The sequence below is a fragment of the Bidens hawaiensis genome, unplaced genomic scaffold (assembly GCF_021521415.1).
Source record: "Bidens hawaiensis isolate Kalapana, Puna unplaced genomic scaffold, B.hawaiensis_p1.1 tig00070574_1, whole genome shotgun sequence".
Classification (NCBI taxonomy): domain Eukaryota; kingdom Viridiplantae; phylum Streptophyta; class Magnoliopsida; order Asterales; family Asteraceae; genus Bidens; species Bidens hawaiensis.
Genome location: NW_027502403.1, coordinates 5,085 through 22,042, shown reverse-complemented (window position 1 = coordinate 22,042; position 16,958 = coordinate 5,085). Strand labels below are relative to the sequence as shown.

At 37.6% G+C, this 16,958-nt stretch overlaps 1 pseudogene; it reads left to right on the top strand.

Moving 5' to 3' along the window:
- Positions 1–3,219: 3,219 nt before the first annotated feature.
- LOC143605652 (small nucleolar RNA R71) lies at positions 3,220–3,320 on the top strand (annotated as a pseudogene).
- The last annotated feature ends 13,638 nt before the right edge of the window (positions 3,321–16,958 follow it).

The following is a 16,958-nucleotide window of genomic DNA, read 5'->3' as shown; positions in this document are numbered from 1 at the left end:
GCCTCGGATAAAGTTTTGCTCACATAATAAATCACCACCGGTTTCTTATCCACTCTTTGACCCAATACCGCTCCGACCGTGCTATCACTAGCATCACACATAATCTCAAATGGCTTTGACCAATCCGGTGATTGTGGAATTGGTGCTTACACTAACTTCTCCTTCAAACTGTCAAACGCTTGCAAACACTCATTAGTAAACTCAAAGGGGACATCCTTCAATAGAAGATTACATAAAGGTTTTGAAATTGTACTAAAACCTTTAATAAATCTCCTATAGAATCCGGCATGTCCCAAAAACGATCTCACCCCTTTGACATTTTTCGGGGGTGGCAAAGATGAAATTACTCTTATCTTTGCTTGATCAACTTCCATCCCCCTACTTGAAACCACATGACCCAACACAATTCCTCCTTGTACCATGAAATGACTTTTCTCCCAACTTAACACCAAGTTTGTCTCAACACAACATTTCAAAACTTTTTCTAAATCATTGAGACAAGACTCGAAAGTTGAACCAAATACAGAAAAATCATCCATAAAAACCTCAAGTGAATCCCCGACCATGTATGAAAATATGCTCATCATGCATCTTTGAAAAGTGGCCGGGGCATTACACAATCCAAATAGCATCCGTCTAAATCAAAGGTGCCATATGGACAAGTAAAAATGGTTTTGTGTTGGTCATCGGGATGAATTGCAATTTGATTATAACCCGAAAACCCATCCAAAAAACAATAATATTTTTGACCCGAAAGTTTTTCAATTATTTGATCAACGAATGGTAATGGAAAATGGTCTTTTGAGGTGGCGGTATTTAATTTTCTATAATCGATGCACACTCGCCACCCGGTTACCGGTCGGGTTCACCTTTATCATCTTTGATTACCTGGATGCCAGATTTCTTTAGTACTACTTGTGTCGGGCTCACCCATGAGCTGTCTGAAATGGGATAAATAATCCCTGCATCCGACCACTTGATTACATCTTTTTTCACCACTTCCTGCAAATTCGGGTTCAATCTCCTTTGAGTCTCCGTTGTTGGTTTAGCTTCCTCATCTGTAATTATTTTATGCATAACAATAGAAGGACTAATACCTTTTAAATCTGCAAGCGTCCATCCAATGGCCGCTTTATGTGCTTCCAATACCTTCACTAATTCCCTCTCTTGCTCTTCCTCCAAATTTGAAGCAATGATAGCCGGGAGGGTTTCATTCTCCCCTAAAACCACATACTTCAAGTGGCTTGAAAGCTCCATCAACTCCACCTTTGGTGGACACTCCAAAGATGGTTTGGTATCCGAATTAATTTCCTTTGGCAAACTCTCCCATTGTTATGTCCATGGTGGTCTTCCCTCTTGTAGAGCTAAGGCATCCTGTTTTTGTTCCTCCATTCACAAAGCACACACATGTACCTGTTCAGAATCATCACAAATACATGCTTCCATACAATCCTCATCATATTCATAAGGATGACACTGATCCACCACATCTGCCAAAAAACATTCTTCACCACTCAAAGAATTAGCAACATTAGTAAAAACATTTAAACGCATTTTCCGGTTGCCAAAAGCCATTTCAACGGTACCATATCTACAATCAATGATTGCATGGGCCGTGTTAAAAATGGTCGACCCAAGATAACATTTTGTTGTTGAATTGAGTCACCTGATGAATAATCCAAAACCAAAAAATCCACAGGATAATAAAAATCCTCTACCTTCACAATTACATCCCGTACGATTCCACGGGGAAGTTTATAAGATAAATCGGCCAATACAACCGTGGTCTCCACACGTTTCAAAGGACCAAAGTCGTATTAGTCATATAAACCCCCCAGGAGAATGCTCACTCTGGCCCCAAGATCCAATAACGCCCTAGACATTTGAAAATCACCCACTTGAATGTTAATTAAGGGTGTTCCCGGATCTTGAAGCTTAAGATGGAGATCTCCTTTTAAAACCGCACTTACCTGCTCGGTTAAATCTACCCGTTTAGGCATTTTTTGTTGCCTCTTTTGAGTGCATAACTCTTTCAAAAATTTTACATATGCGGGTACTTGTTTTATTGCTTCAAGTAAAGGCAAATTCACTTTAACCTGTTTAAACACTTCCCACATTTCCTCCTTTTGAGGACCCCATTTTAAAATTGCATTTTTCTTGCCTGGGTCAAGCAAAGCCGAAGGAAATGGAACTACATTTGATTCCACTTCCTTGTTTTTATCATTTAAATTTAAGGCTTGACCCGAAGTTTGCAACGGTTTCTCAACAGTCACATGTTTATTGGATTTATTAGTTTCAACTTCTTCATCATCACTTTCCATACCCGTGACATCCTCCACTTCACCCTCAACCAAACCGGGTGACAAATTAGCCTTATACTCTTTACCATTTCTCAAAACACTAACATGATTAATCGGAACATTATGAGATGAGTTATGAGAAGGGTTTACCTTGGTGTCGCTTGGCAACTGACCTTTATTTTTCTTCAATTCTGCCACTCCAGTTGCAAGTTGACCCATTTGTGTGGTCAATGATTGGATGGCCTTGTCACGAACTTCATCCTTTTGCATTCGGGCTTCATCAAGTTAATTCCTTTTCTACATGTCTTGTTGTATCAACCGTAACGTGTCCATCGCTTCATTCCCACTTGATGAACCTTGACCCGAATATCCACTTTGATTACCACCTGTTCCTTGAAGTTAACCTTGACTTCCTTGATTGAAGTATTGTTGACGAGGAATAAAGTGGGTTTGAGAAGTCACTTGGAAATTGGGATTGAGTTGAGTTGCTTGATTTCCATATCTAAAATTTGGATGATTTCTCAACCTGGGGTGGTAAGTGTTTGAGTTCATGTTGAAATTTCAACTACCACCTCCTTGACCTTGAAGTGCATTTACCTCTTCAACTTGTGCTTGCCCTACCGTACACACATCAGCCCCATGACCCAACTCATTACAATTGGTACAAACATCAATTCTTTGGTTAGTAGTTTGTACCCCCACATCTTCCAAGGCATGAACTTGCGGTCTTCCAATTGCCAGTCTTGCTCTTCTTGCAGTTTGAGCCTTTCTCTTCGATGTGACCGACATTTGTTCCGAGAATGCCCAATCATCTTGTTCATAATTGGTACCGAAAGTACCATTTGTTATTGACATCAAATCCCTTTCATCATTCGCATTTAACCCTTCATGAAAAGCATTCAACAACTCCCAAAGAGGTATACCATGATGAGGACAATTCTTGATAATCATGTTGAACCTCTCGAATGCTTCATGAAACATTTCACCAGATTGTTGTTGGAAAGATCTCAAACTTCGTCTCGCATCATTAGTCTTTTGGGCCGTATAAAACTCTTCCAAAAACCTTTGTTGCATTTCAGCCCAAGTGTAAATCGATGCGGATGGCAATGTGTAGAACCATCTCTTCGCCTTATCCTCCAACGAAAATTGAAACAACACCAATTTCACCTCATCCAGTGAGAAGCCTTGACCCACGATTGTGTTGCAAATTGAATCATATGCCTCCAAGGGAAATAAGGTTCTTCTGTTGCAAGACCGGACCCTTGTACTTTGGTAAACTTTGGAGTGCATTGCTTCTCCACCTCAAACGTTCTTCCATTCTGGTTTTGAGGAATAACCACTGGAGATGGGTTGTTGGTGATGACCGGTCTAGAGTGAGCTTCAATTCCCCTAACCATTTCCCTTGCATGTCTTCTTCGTACCCCCAATGGTACTCTTGGTGGGCCCATTTGTCAGTAAACAGGCCTTTGTTGAACATTTTGTTGAAGTTGCGGTTGTGTATTTGGTTGTTGAAATTGAGGTTGTTGATAATGCGGTTGTTGTGGAACTTGTTGCATTGGTTTTGGTTGTTGTACTTGATTAATATTTGGTCCACCCCATTGTTGCACTTGTTGTTGCGGTTGAAGTTCGGGTCCATACCCAAACTACCCTTGCACCCTTAATTGATTCCCATCAACTCCACTTGCATATCCTTCTTCAAACTCTTCATACTTTTCATTTCCATCACCATACCGTGGCCCAAAAATTAAATACGGGCCCGATCTCTGACCCGATGAAGTATGGGTTATAGGTGGGTCTTGAGGAAACGTGTATGGTTGTTGAGGATTTTGTTGAGATTGGAAGGATGATTGTTGTGGTGAGTTTGATGGTTGTCCTTGAATAGGCATGAAATTTGTCAAGGGTGGAAGATTAACAGGTGCCTAAAAACTGAACACGGTTGAAGTAGGTATACTTGTAGATATTGTACTAGTAATGGGTTCAGTGGATGATGGGTTTTCAGCATTGATGGGTGGCGGCACTGGCAATAAAATTTGTTCCGAAGCCCTGATTGTGGTGTCAGTTGTTCGACCTTGTGTCCTTGGTGATCCAATAATCCTGTTTTCCCATTGTAGAATCCGGTTTTGACGAAAAGTTCTCTCGATTTTAGGATCAAATGCGAACGATGATGAAGACCGACAGCATCGTGTATGCATATACCTGTAAGTACCTACACACTAGCACAACCTGCGTAAAACTGACAATAACAATTTAAGCAAAAACTACAAAAATAACACACGTTGCGCACTAACGGGTGGATTGAAGATCCACCCTTAAGTGTAGTAATTCTAGTTAAATCACGTGCTTTTTTGTTTAATTTCAAGGACTCAGATTACTACACTATGTTGTGTGTTTGCAGGATTGAGGAGCTAGAGAATGGCGTTACAAGAACATAGGCGAAAGCGGTGAAGAAAACGGAGTTGGAACGAGAAAATTATGAAGAAAACAAGAAAAACGGAAAACAGCTCCACGGTGGCCCAAGGTTCACACCATGGACCACGGTCCACCTGAAGTAAATGGAATAGATTACACCGTGCCGTGGAGAGAAGATAGCACCGTGGACTGGACCGTGGACCACGGTCCGAACGTAACTGCAGACTCTTCCTTCTTTATTAGGCCGTTTTGGCCAAACTTTTCATTATCTTTTTATCACGAAACATTGGGAGACGAATTTGGAGAGTGAAGAACAATATCTTTGGATTGGTAATCGTTGTTTGGTGCATTTTAATTCGTTTGAATGTTACATACAATTGATATTATGATGATTTCTCAAACCATGAGTGGCTAGTTCCTCTTGGTGATCATCTTGGATGTAAGGTTTAATTGATACACTATGTTACGCTTTGATTTCTAGAATAATGACTTTGCAATGTTTGTTTAGTTGTTATGGTGTTTGATTAATTGTTTGTAAATTGTTTCTTGTGTTTGATCATGATCTAAACCATACGTTCTTGGTGCCATTGGCAATTGAGATATCATGGGAAGAATTAGGGTTAAATATTACTCAATTGATTATCGGGTAACAACCTTGCATTTTATTAATCCAAGTACTTAGTTCCCTTTTATCACAAACAAGTAATCAAACATGAACTATGTCTAGGTGGTTCTTTCTAGTAAGCATGAACATTAGTGTTGATTTAAACCTGAAATCTAAGATGATCGCTTTCGTTTAATCAGTTTACAAATCTCAATAGTTTTTTTGCAAGTGTCTTATTTTATTTTAGTTAATCTAAAAATCAAACAATCAAATCTGAATTTACTTTTATACAATTTTTGTTTAACTCTATTTTCTGTTAAAGCTACTTGTTAACACATTTTCCACAAACTACTCATGTTCGATACCCATTTACCGCTATCTATTTAGTTGTAATTGGTTTATTTTTGAGTGAGTCAACGACTTCACGTCACACAGGAAATGCCATTAGAGTGATTTATAAACAAATCGCATAGAATGCAATGTGATTGGTTTATGTCTTGAACAAATCACACAGAATGCGATGTGATTGATTTATAAATGTGATGCGATTTGTTTCAAGTGCGATTGTAATTTTTTAAATCTGCGATTGGATTTTTAATGCGATTTCATTCAAAACCCAAAAGTGATGCGATTAAAAAAATTCAAATGCGATGAGAATGTTTCTTTTATGCGATGCGATTGCTTTAGTGCGATGCGAATGGCTTTCAATGCGATGCAAATCAATATTTTAGGAAAGCATTTCTTCTTGGAACTTGTTTTGTACAAATTTTTCAACCACCTTTTCAGTCTTAATAGCAAGTACACTTTTCAACAAACCTAAACACCACCAGATGTGATTCAAACCGTTTCTAACACCTTTTAAAAACAACCTGTAGCACACACAAAACACATTAAAACCCGTAAACACTCTTTGCTTTCTCAAGAACGCTCCTTAAAACTCACAAACAAGACCAAAATCCAAGATTGTGACCCAATAACCTCGACTAATAGATCCGAAAGCTTTGATACCAATTGTAGGTCCGAAACCGGATCAAACAACAGATATTCTTGGATCAAACTTTTCTATTGTTAGTGGAAATCACACTAGAAGAACCGAGATCTCAGATCTCGTTTGGAGTTTGTTATTTCCAAAAGTGGAAGTATAAGAGAGAGTAGGAGAGTTACTGAGAGGATAAGATTGCAAGTATGGGAAAGTTTATGTTATGCATGAGATACTTGCACTATTTATAATGCAAGTCTCATGCACAATTCTTTATTTACTTGGGCCCAAATGGGTTTTGTTTACATGTGGCCTTAGGCCCAAAACATACAAGTTAATGTAAAAGACGATAATATACACACGTACCATGACAATACAAAAGACTTAATACACAAAATAGGGCCTAACAAAACTAACTCCAACCATAATCATATTCAATCGGGCGTGATTTGGTTGTTCGATTACGGTTGCTATTAGTAATAACCGGAAAACATAAATTGATTGTAAACAATCGATCCATAATATTTAGAATGACAATAGTCGATTAAAACCAAATTCTGATAACTTTAGTAGCAAAGACTTTGCCTATTATACCTGAAAATGTATTTAATTTCAAAACTAAAAGTTTATTCGGGTTAACCCGAAACTTATAAATCCAACCTGAGAACGAACCCAAATTACTTTGGTTCGGTTTAATCTTTTCTCGGGTTTGAGTTCTTCGTGTTGGGTTAGTTCGGGTTCGGGTACGGTTTTTTCGGGTTGGGATTTGGGTAGAAGTGACAACCCTACAGTTGCCCTCACCCGTCGCGTAGCGCAGCGGGTTTATATATATATATATATATATATATATATATATATATATATATATATATATAAAACTAATGACTTGTTAAGAAAGCATAATGTACTAAAGGATGTAACACATAAAAACATCTAGAACAGAACAATTATATTCAAATTATTACACATGTCCGGTTCGACATTAATCATCAACGCTTATTGATGTGTGTCTAATAACTCTATAATAATGACCCTCACCACTAAGCTTTAATATTAAAACGAAAATCCTAAAACCACACACAACCGGCAAGTGTACCGATCACAAATAGTATAGACTCAGGAAGTCCGAGTATCGAACACGTGGACACGTTAGAACGCTAAAGATCACTAACCCTAGACAAGACCTACCTTAAAATAATATTATATTGATTTTTGATTTCTTTTAACTTAACTGAATTAACTGGATTAACTAACAAACTTACCAAAAATAGAAAACTTAACGGAAAACTAACTGTGTTAACTTAGGATGGAGAAAACGTCTACCTAGGTCTGAATCAAATTGTAGGTCTAACAAGCTAATGGATTGAATGATATATAGACACCGGTCCCTAAAGATGACACGACTAAGGATCGCTCGGGCTCACTGGATTACCTCTCGGTCTCACTCAACAAGCCTAAACTCCTCAAAATCGCCTAAAACGACCAAACCGGGAAACAATTGCTAACGTGTTCTAATGAAGGATCACCTCTCGGTCTCACCAACACTCGAACCTAATGGCAATGAATACTACACAACCAAGGATAGAGGAACAATTCAACTTAAACCAAAATAGATCAACTAGTCGCTCAAACACCTAAACCTGACAAGAAACGAACTCGCTCTCGCGCAATCCTTATTCTAGCATGCAAGGGTAATGAGACAACCCTAACTTCCTATCACCTCTCGGTCTCAAAGAAGGTGTTTAACCGCTGTACTTAATCCAATTAATCATGCAACAAAACCCTACGGTGGTACCTACCGCAAACAAACCCTAAACACCAAGTCTAGAATCAAACAATGCACCGATCAATCAATACAAAACTAATCAACCGACACACGGGGTTTATGCAATGAATCACCAAAATTTCCAGCCCTTAAACACAACTTATTTCATGTCTAAATCAAACTTTACAATAACAATTCAAGTCTATCAATCAAACAATCCATAAAATCTATCAAACACTAACAAGAATCATCATTCCTAGGTAGAACTAACAAGTTTAGCCGAGAATCATTTTTGGACAGCAGCAAACAATTAATAAACACATCATTAATCCCATACCAAACATCTTAACAATCATCCAATGATCAACAATAATCAATAACAATTCAATCTCTCAAGTAATTGCAAAACAAATCAACAATTAAACAAGAAAAGCAAAGTGTATGAACAATGAAAAAGATGTAAGGATATGGATGTTTCCGGGGCTGTTCTTGCTGTCAAAAACGATGGGGATTCAATCCCGAGGCTTGGTTCTTGTGTCTTCTTCCTTCCCTAGCCGCCACAACCTTCAAAACCTAGCTGAAAAAACTTTTTTTCTTTTTTTCTCCCCTGCTGCTGCTGCTGTTCGGCTGCTGTCCAGCAGCTCTAGGGTTTTTAAATTCTTTATATTATAATATTATAATAGTATTTGGGCCTCCATGATGCATACGGGTCGGGCCTTGAGCTTTGTCTTGAACTTGTATGCGTAAAAGGCTCATAGAATGCTCGAAAAGTCCCGGTTTTTACCTTTCTTTTACCCAAAACCTACAATATTAATAAATGTACGTAAAACCTATCTAAAACGAGTTAAAACATATAAAATACAATATAATACGTAGATAAAACGTGCGGAAAATACGAGTGTTTTACAACACATCATTTATAGACGGACTCGTGTGTGTGAATCATTACTGACTCATGTATATATATGTTATGCATGAATGTGTATAATAACAGAGTATGTGCTGATGGAATTAACTTCAAAATGTGGGGTGTCAGGGGGTTAATTCAAACTTCATATACACGTTCTTTCAATAAAGAACTCTTAGTCTCTTTGGGTGACAGATTCTTCAACTAAGATCCATTTGAGTTTATGCTTATCTAGTCATGTTATCGTTTAGTTTATCAGCTTTTCATGTTTGGTTACGTTAGTTGTATGGATATCTATAACCATTAGTCATTCTCTTTTCTCTCTCGATATTTTTAATCCTAATGCAGACAATTATCTCAACTTCTATAATATACCTACTTCTTAGATCTTATCCAACATATATATGGATTGCATGTATGCATGGTATATGTGTACGTATGGTAATATGGCATGTATACGTGTTTATGTATATATGTATGTGCGGGTTGTGAGTGGTACGGTATATGTTCGGTCCCGTTTTGCTTATTAGTCTTTTGTATTGGTGTGTTTATGTATTTGGGCCTATTTGTCATTTTGTATGTATTGGGCCATGGTCCATTGTAAACAAGCCCATTGGACATATGATATGACATATTTCTCATGCATGCTTCCTATAAATAGGAAGCATGCCATAAGAGAAAAGAATCCTTTTGCCAAACTCCATATTACTTTCTCTTATTCTCTCTCTCTCTCTCACTCTCACCTCTCCATCCGAAAATAACACTCAAGATCCGAGACCAAAGGTGACTCAGTGTGATATTCCGCTAGCACCGGGTTTGGTTGATCCAAGAATAGTTGTTAGATCCATTCGCGTTGGGACCTACAATTGGTATCAGAGCTTCAGCTCACTAGTTGAGATTTTTGGATCACAACCTTGGGTTTTGGTCTTGAGAAAGAAGAAAAGAAATTTATTGCAAAGAAAAACCACAAAAATATAAAAAGAATCGGGTTTCCATTTCCACAAAATGACTTAGAAAGTATTCTTGGTGATAAACACAAGTATAAAAGTTAAGATCTAAAACGTTCGGGTTTAAAAGTTGTTGAAAAATGGACTGTTTAAAATCTCGCTTCGCATGTACTTGAAAAGTTGTTGTACCAAACTGACAAGTTAGGTGGACAAATCCCAAGAAAGATTGTTTCTGGAAGTTTTAAGAATTTTGCTTCGCACAAGGTTTCGCTTCACATAGTGTTTCGCTTCAGTTGACTATTTCGCATCGCTTGACATTGTTTCGCTTCGCAAAGAATTTTGCATCGCATCACATTTCCCTTCGCTTGAGTCAGTTTCGCTTCGCATCAAGATTTCGCATCATTGTTCATTTCGCACAACCATTTCGCTTGGCATGGCTATTTCGCTTCGCACAGAAACTGTTTCGCTTCACCTAAGTTTTTCGCTTCGCTTGGAATAGTTTCGCGTGAAATTCCTATTTGGTTGAAATTTAAACTGTTAAAGGACTGTTAGTGTTTGAGACTGTTGTAACCATGGCTAGTACAGATTCTGTGTTTTTGAAGGGTTATTTGTTGCTTGAGAACCAAGTGGGAACCCCTACAAAACCTCCAAAATACATTACCTTAGATGACAATTTTGCTGACTTTAAATGGAGGTTTATGAATTTCATTTCGTTGACTGACTCTGAGTTGATATGCTTTGAGATAGGTCCTCATGTTCCCATGACAGTCACTCAAAATGGGGAACAACTAAAAACTGTTGAAAACTATGATCAAAATGCGAATGAACAATCATCTTAGTTCTCTGAATCAAGCTGGGATGAGTACTGCTTCATCAATGCCAACTGCTTTTATAAGCTAAACCCAGCAAAATATGTATTCTGTAACTACTCCAAAGTACTCCTCAAGTGTGCCACCACAGACGACAGCATTTATCTCAACTGGCAATCAGTCTGTGTCATCTGGTTCCAGTTCTTTTCAAAAGGCAGTTGATAGTGCTGTTGAACAAGCCCTGAAAGCTCATGGGATTTCCTCTTCATCAAAGACTCAGCAAAGTAAAAGTTCAAGTTACCGTGAAGCACTTCCATTGTTGAATGATTCAAATATGTCACTGGTTCATGCATTTCTGTCAAGCCACGAAGAGTTAATGCAAGGAAATTTGTTGCTACCACAGTTTGAGCAAGGCGATCTCAAAGACATCAACCATAAGGATCATGAGAAGATGGGCATCAAGTACCAAATGTCTATGGCAGTTCATAGAGCCACAAATTTCATGAAGACTTATGGAAAAGACAGCTTCAAGGATTCTGACAGGAAAAGGATTGGGTTTGATAAAGAGAAGCTGAGGTGTTATAACGTGGTGAGATGGGTCACTTTTCAAGAGAATGCACAAATCCACCCAAACCAGCAAATGATATTCGTGTGACTAAAGTGACTGATGAAGACAATAACAAGTCTGCTGGAAAGAAGCATGAGGTGCGCAAGCCAAGCAGTTCAGCTCCAAGAATTTGAGGTCATCCACACAAGGGCAATTCAAGCTCAAACTCTAGAGCCCTTGTCTCTCAAGCAGAGGTCCAAACAATTGTGGATTGGGATGATCAATTTCAAGAGCTGAATAATCCTCTCAACATGGCAGGCATGGCTTTCACTTCCAACAATGAAGCATCTTCATCTTCAAACACAGTTTCTGATGCATCACCAGTTGATGAGGTAAATCACAATCTATGTTCTCAAGTTTGCATTAACAAGGTTACATATTATAGATATCATCAAAATGAAGTCTTAAAAGAAAATGCAAAACTTCAAGAGTTAAATGCTAAGTATGTAAAAGCTGACAAGATTTACGTTGAGAAGATTGAAACTCATCGTGATGATGTGGCAAATCTAAAACTTAAAATTTTTCAAAAGGAGCATGAAGTAATTTATTATAAAAACATAGTTTCAAAATTAAAAGATGAAATTGAAGTTTTGAAACTTGATGCTTCTGATAAACAGAAACAAGAAAAGATTGTCGAAAGATTTGAAACATCATCCGAGAAATTGGATGATCTTATTGGAGCCCAAAGAAGTACTAAAGTAAAAGCAGGGCTGGGGTATGATTATACTAGCTGTACCTCCTCCTTTAAATGACAACTAAACCAGTTTGCCCCACTTTAGCTATAATACTTCTCCCGAGGAAGAAATGTCATATGGGTTTTGGTAGAATACCAAAACCAGTGAAATTTGTTCCTGCGGTGTCACAAACTGCTGCTGCAGTCCCATCATCTGATAATCTAACTTCAATGTGTCTTGTGAAGCAGGTGATTTAAACAATGGTGATTGTGGGAAGGTTAACTTGAGTTGTAAGCAAAAAGGAGAGTTAGAACCACGTTTTGAGTCTTTTGTGGATCTAACTAAATCAATTAACAATCCAGTGTATAATAAAGTGTGTGAATCTATGTTGGGAAGTTTAAAGTCTAGGTCAAAGCTTGTATTTTGTGAAAGTTCAAGTGATGATAATTGTACACACGATTGCAATGAAAATGAATGTTCTTCTTCCGACCCAGATTGTGAAACTGTTTATGACGAAACAGTCAAAAAACAGGTTGATGAATAGAATAGTCCTAGCTGCTCATCAACTGATAATCATATTGAAAACTTGAGAAAAGAAACAACTAGTTTTGAAAATGAAAAACCAAGCACTTCCTGTAAATATATGCCACCCAAGAAAACTTCATTTTCTCAAAATATAAATTTTAACAAACGTTCTCAACATAATGATCAATTTGATAGTGCCTACTACTATTCTAGACAAAAACCTAGGCATTCAAATCATTTTGTTGCTCAACGTTCATATACTCATGATTATAAAACAGACAGAGATTACAGACGAGTTTACCCAACCACATCTGCTTACATGTCACATCACACATACTTCAGTGATCAAGATGTCTATAAATGCAACCAACGAAAGTGTTGCTTTGTTTGTGGAAATCAATCACATCTTGTGAGACATTGCAAGAACTGGCACAAGCACCAAAGAGATTTACAAAGTAAGTTTGGTTAGACATTTTCTAAGTTTCCCTCTAAAACTAAGGAAACGCCTCACCAAACTCACTTCAATGCCAGTGAGATGGATTTAAAACCCAAAAAGATTGAGAAACCAAAGAAACCTTTTTGGCTAACCTAGAGGGAAAGGAAAAGGCTAGCGAAGGGTTCTGAAGCTGAAAAGCTTAAGAATCCTTCAAAGGTTTTCATAAAAGTAAATTCAGAGGACTTTGTTGTCAAGTCCAAACCAAAACGAAGGCAATCTAGAAAACCTTTCTAAAACCAAGGAAACTATAACTCAAGTTCCTCGAGGGATTGCTCTTCAAATTCTGACTCTCCAAAGGATTTTATTTTTAAGAAACATAAAATTAAACTGGGTGATTTTCTGTTTAATTTTCCCGAGACAAGTACGTCTCGGGAAACTGTAAGACCCTGAATCCCGGGAATCCTACAGTTGGTGATCATACACGAAACTTACAAAATTCTTAAACCCAAAACAATTCATTTCATTTCGAAAACCATTTCAGAGTATAATTCAGCGGAAAATCATAATTATTAAAACAAGTTCCCAAAACCCGGGAATTATGCCCAAAACCAAACTTCAATGTATTCAATAAAACTTTAAAAGAAAAGTGTTCATCATTAAAACTTCCGACTAAGTATGCCCTCCACCGTCCAAGTAGCCTCGTGCACGTCCAAGCGGAAACGCATACTCCTCCTAACCTGAAACTCACACTAACATGCACACAAAGTCAGCTTGAGCTGAGTGAGTTCAAGTTTTAATAATTGACATCTAAAATAATAATAGTCATAATCATTCCAAGAGTTTTTAAAAATAAAACGGGTTACAACAGTTAGGCCATCATCAATAATAAGTAATCATCCTTGTATATGTATATAAACATCCTTATAATCATATATGAACATCCTTATAATTATATATAAACATCCTTGTAAGTATATATGAACATACTTATAATTATATATAAACATCCTTATAATTTTATATAAACATCCTTATAATTATATACCTACATATACTTCAACCAAGTAATAACATCAGGGTCGAGCACACATACAACCCAAACACGTAACATCTCATCCAAATAATAACATCAGGGTCGAGCACACGTACAACCGAAACACGTAACATCTCATCCAACGTATGCAAACACAAAGTAGGTATACTTAACATCCGTAGTCGATAACGACTACTAACATCGCCAAATATTGGCTATACAATAATACATACATACGATAATATCATCTCAAGGCCTACCCTATACAAGTAAGCCCATCCAAAATAATTTTAAACAATTCATCAAGCAAAATCGCTTAGGTGTGCATGCTAGCCTAAAATCTTAAAAAGAGTTAAAAAGGGGCATCATGAACTCACCTGACACGAGACATGGATTCACCACGAGCTAGAGAAATCCCTAAGTAATCCCAAGACTCAAACACCTGCCGGTTTACAAACAATCAATACTAACGACATCAAGATGACTCGCTTAACGTACGAGACGTTCTAATGGGGTTCGGGTCACCTAAAGCCTCGACCTCATCAAACTAAATCACAACAGCCCCCGAGGCCTCACATTCACCAAAATGACCCTTAGACACTCCCGGGAATAAAGAATTCCCAAATTACCCCCGGAAGCACTAGGTGATACCAATACGCGCGTTTAAGAGTCGTTTAGGCCATTAATATCCAACTCAGCCCCTTGTGGACCCAACATGATAAAATCACAGCCAACAAGTCCACACGACGCTACACGAGTCAAATAGGTCGGTAATTCGCAAGTACAACGCACCAACTATTCAATAAACGCAATTGTGCGTTGTACCGACCCGTTTGAGCAACCAACAACCAATTCAGCCGCATAACTTATAAAAATGATTTTCCAACAGCCCGTACATCAAATCAAGTTCCCCCGAGCTGAATTGGTCGTTAATCACTTCGACCCTCGCGTTAAACGCATAAAACTACAATTCTAGTCAACCAAACACTAACAATCAACTACTACTAGTGTATGTTGATGATATTATCTTCGGGTCCACGAATGAGAATCTGTGCAAGGAGTTTTCAGAGGTTATGCAGAAGCTATTTGAGATGATTTCCTTGGGGGATATGACGTTCTTCCTTGGCCTACAAGTTGAATAAAAGAAGGACGGGACTTTAATTCATCAGGAGAAGTACGTTCATGACATTGTTCAGAAATTCGGATCCAAGGACTCAACTGCATTTATGACTCCAATCACTACAAGACCTGTCCTCGCTCCTAATCCATCAGGAAAGCCAGTCGATCAGCACCTGTACATGTCCATGATTGGCTCACAGATGTATCTCACTGCAAGCAGACCGGACATCATGTTTCCTGTTTGTCAGTGTGCCAGATATCAGTCAGATCCAAGAGAATCCCACATGACCGCTGTCAAACGTATCTTCAGATACTTGAAGGGAAGACCACGTTTGGGACTCTGGTATCCAAAGGATTCCCCCTTCGAACTTCATGCTTACACTGACAGTGATTATGGGGGATGCAATTTAGAAAGAAAGTCAACATCAGGATGATGCCAATTCCTGGGAGACTGGTTGATCTCATGGCAGTGCAAAAAGCAAGTCACTGTGTCCACTTCAACCGCTGAATCCGAGTACATCGCCGCATCCAGTTGCTGCTCATAAGTCATTTGGATCCAGCATCAGCTGCTGGATTACGGTTTGAATTTCTATGATACCAAGATTAAATGTGATAATGAGGTTGCCGTTATGATTGTTAAAAACCCGGTCCAGCACTCAAATACAAAGCACATTGACATCCGAATGCATTTCATTCATGATTGGTTTGATCGTAAGCTTGTCAATATAAAAAGGGTCCATACTGATTTTAACTTTGCCGATCTCTTTACAAAAGCTTTTAGTCATGCCCGTTTTATTTTTCTCGTTGAATCTTTGGGCATGATTTCTGTAGAGTAAATCTTTTCTTTTTACTTTAAAATTGTAAATAATTTTTAAAATATGTCTCAATTTTAAAGAGAGAAAATGAGTTAACTTTAACTCACCAAATAGATTTTAAAATTTACTTTAAGAAAAACTAAAATCGAGTAACTTGACTTAACAAAAAGATTTTACTTTTATATATAATATTAATTTCATCTTTACTCCTAATTAAGAAAAATTTCAGAAAATTCAAAAAAGGTTTATCCCGCTTAGAGGGAGCTCCTGTTTAGAGGGAGTCGGATATTTAAAATTTTCAATTAAGGATTGATCCGACCATGTGGAAAATGATAGTACATTGGTATGCAATGATTCTAGCACATGAAAAGAGTAGATCAAAATTCTACAAAATCATTCAAAGATGTGTAGATAGGCTTAACAAACAAGTAAGTGTCGGGTGATATAAACTTAAATTTCTGTCGATACTAGTGGATATACAATTATGAAGCAGTTGCATGATTCCGTGAAGTCATATTCATGAAGGCAGAAATGTAATTATACATGTCATACCCAAGCCTCTATTTACCTTATCACAGTTGTCTTATGAAATCTGTGTCAATTTTTTAATTTTCATTGAATCAAGAAAAGAAAACGAAAAACAGAAAAGAATAGGAAAAATCAAGAAAAAGAGTCGAAAAAGAGTCAATCTTAGGAATTTTAACTTCTGCTTTATTGCTTCCTTTATTTTGATTCAAGCCTTGGACTTTCTCTGTTTGTAGTCATACTAGATCTGATTGTTAAGGCCCTGAATCTTCTGCTTTATTTTAATTTTCGAGATCGAGTCAAGTGTGCAAAAATAAAGCACAAAGTGTCAAGTATGTTAATAAGAGTACTGTGATCCACTAAGAAAGGTTTAAGACAAGTTGAGGTGATATGTTAACACAAAGTAAGCCCGAGATATGATGGAATCAGTAAGATGTCTGATTAAGTGGGGACCACATAAGCACCGTGCCTAATTGTACTTTAAATGTATCACTTTGGCATCAA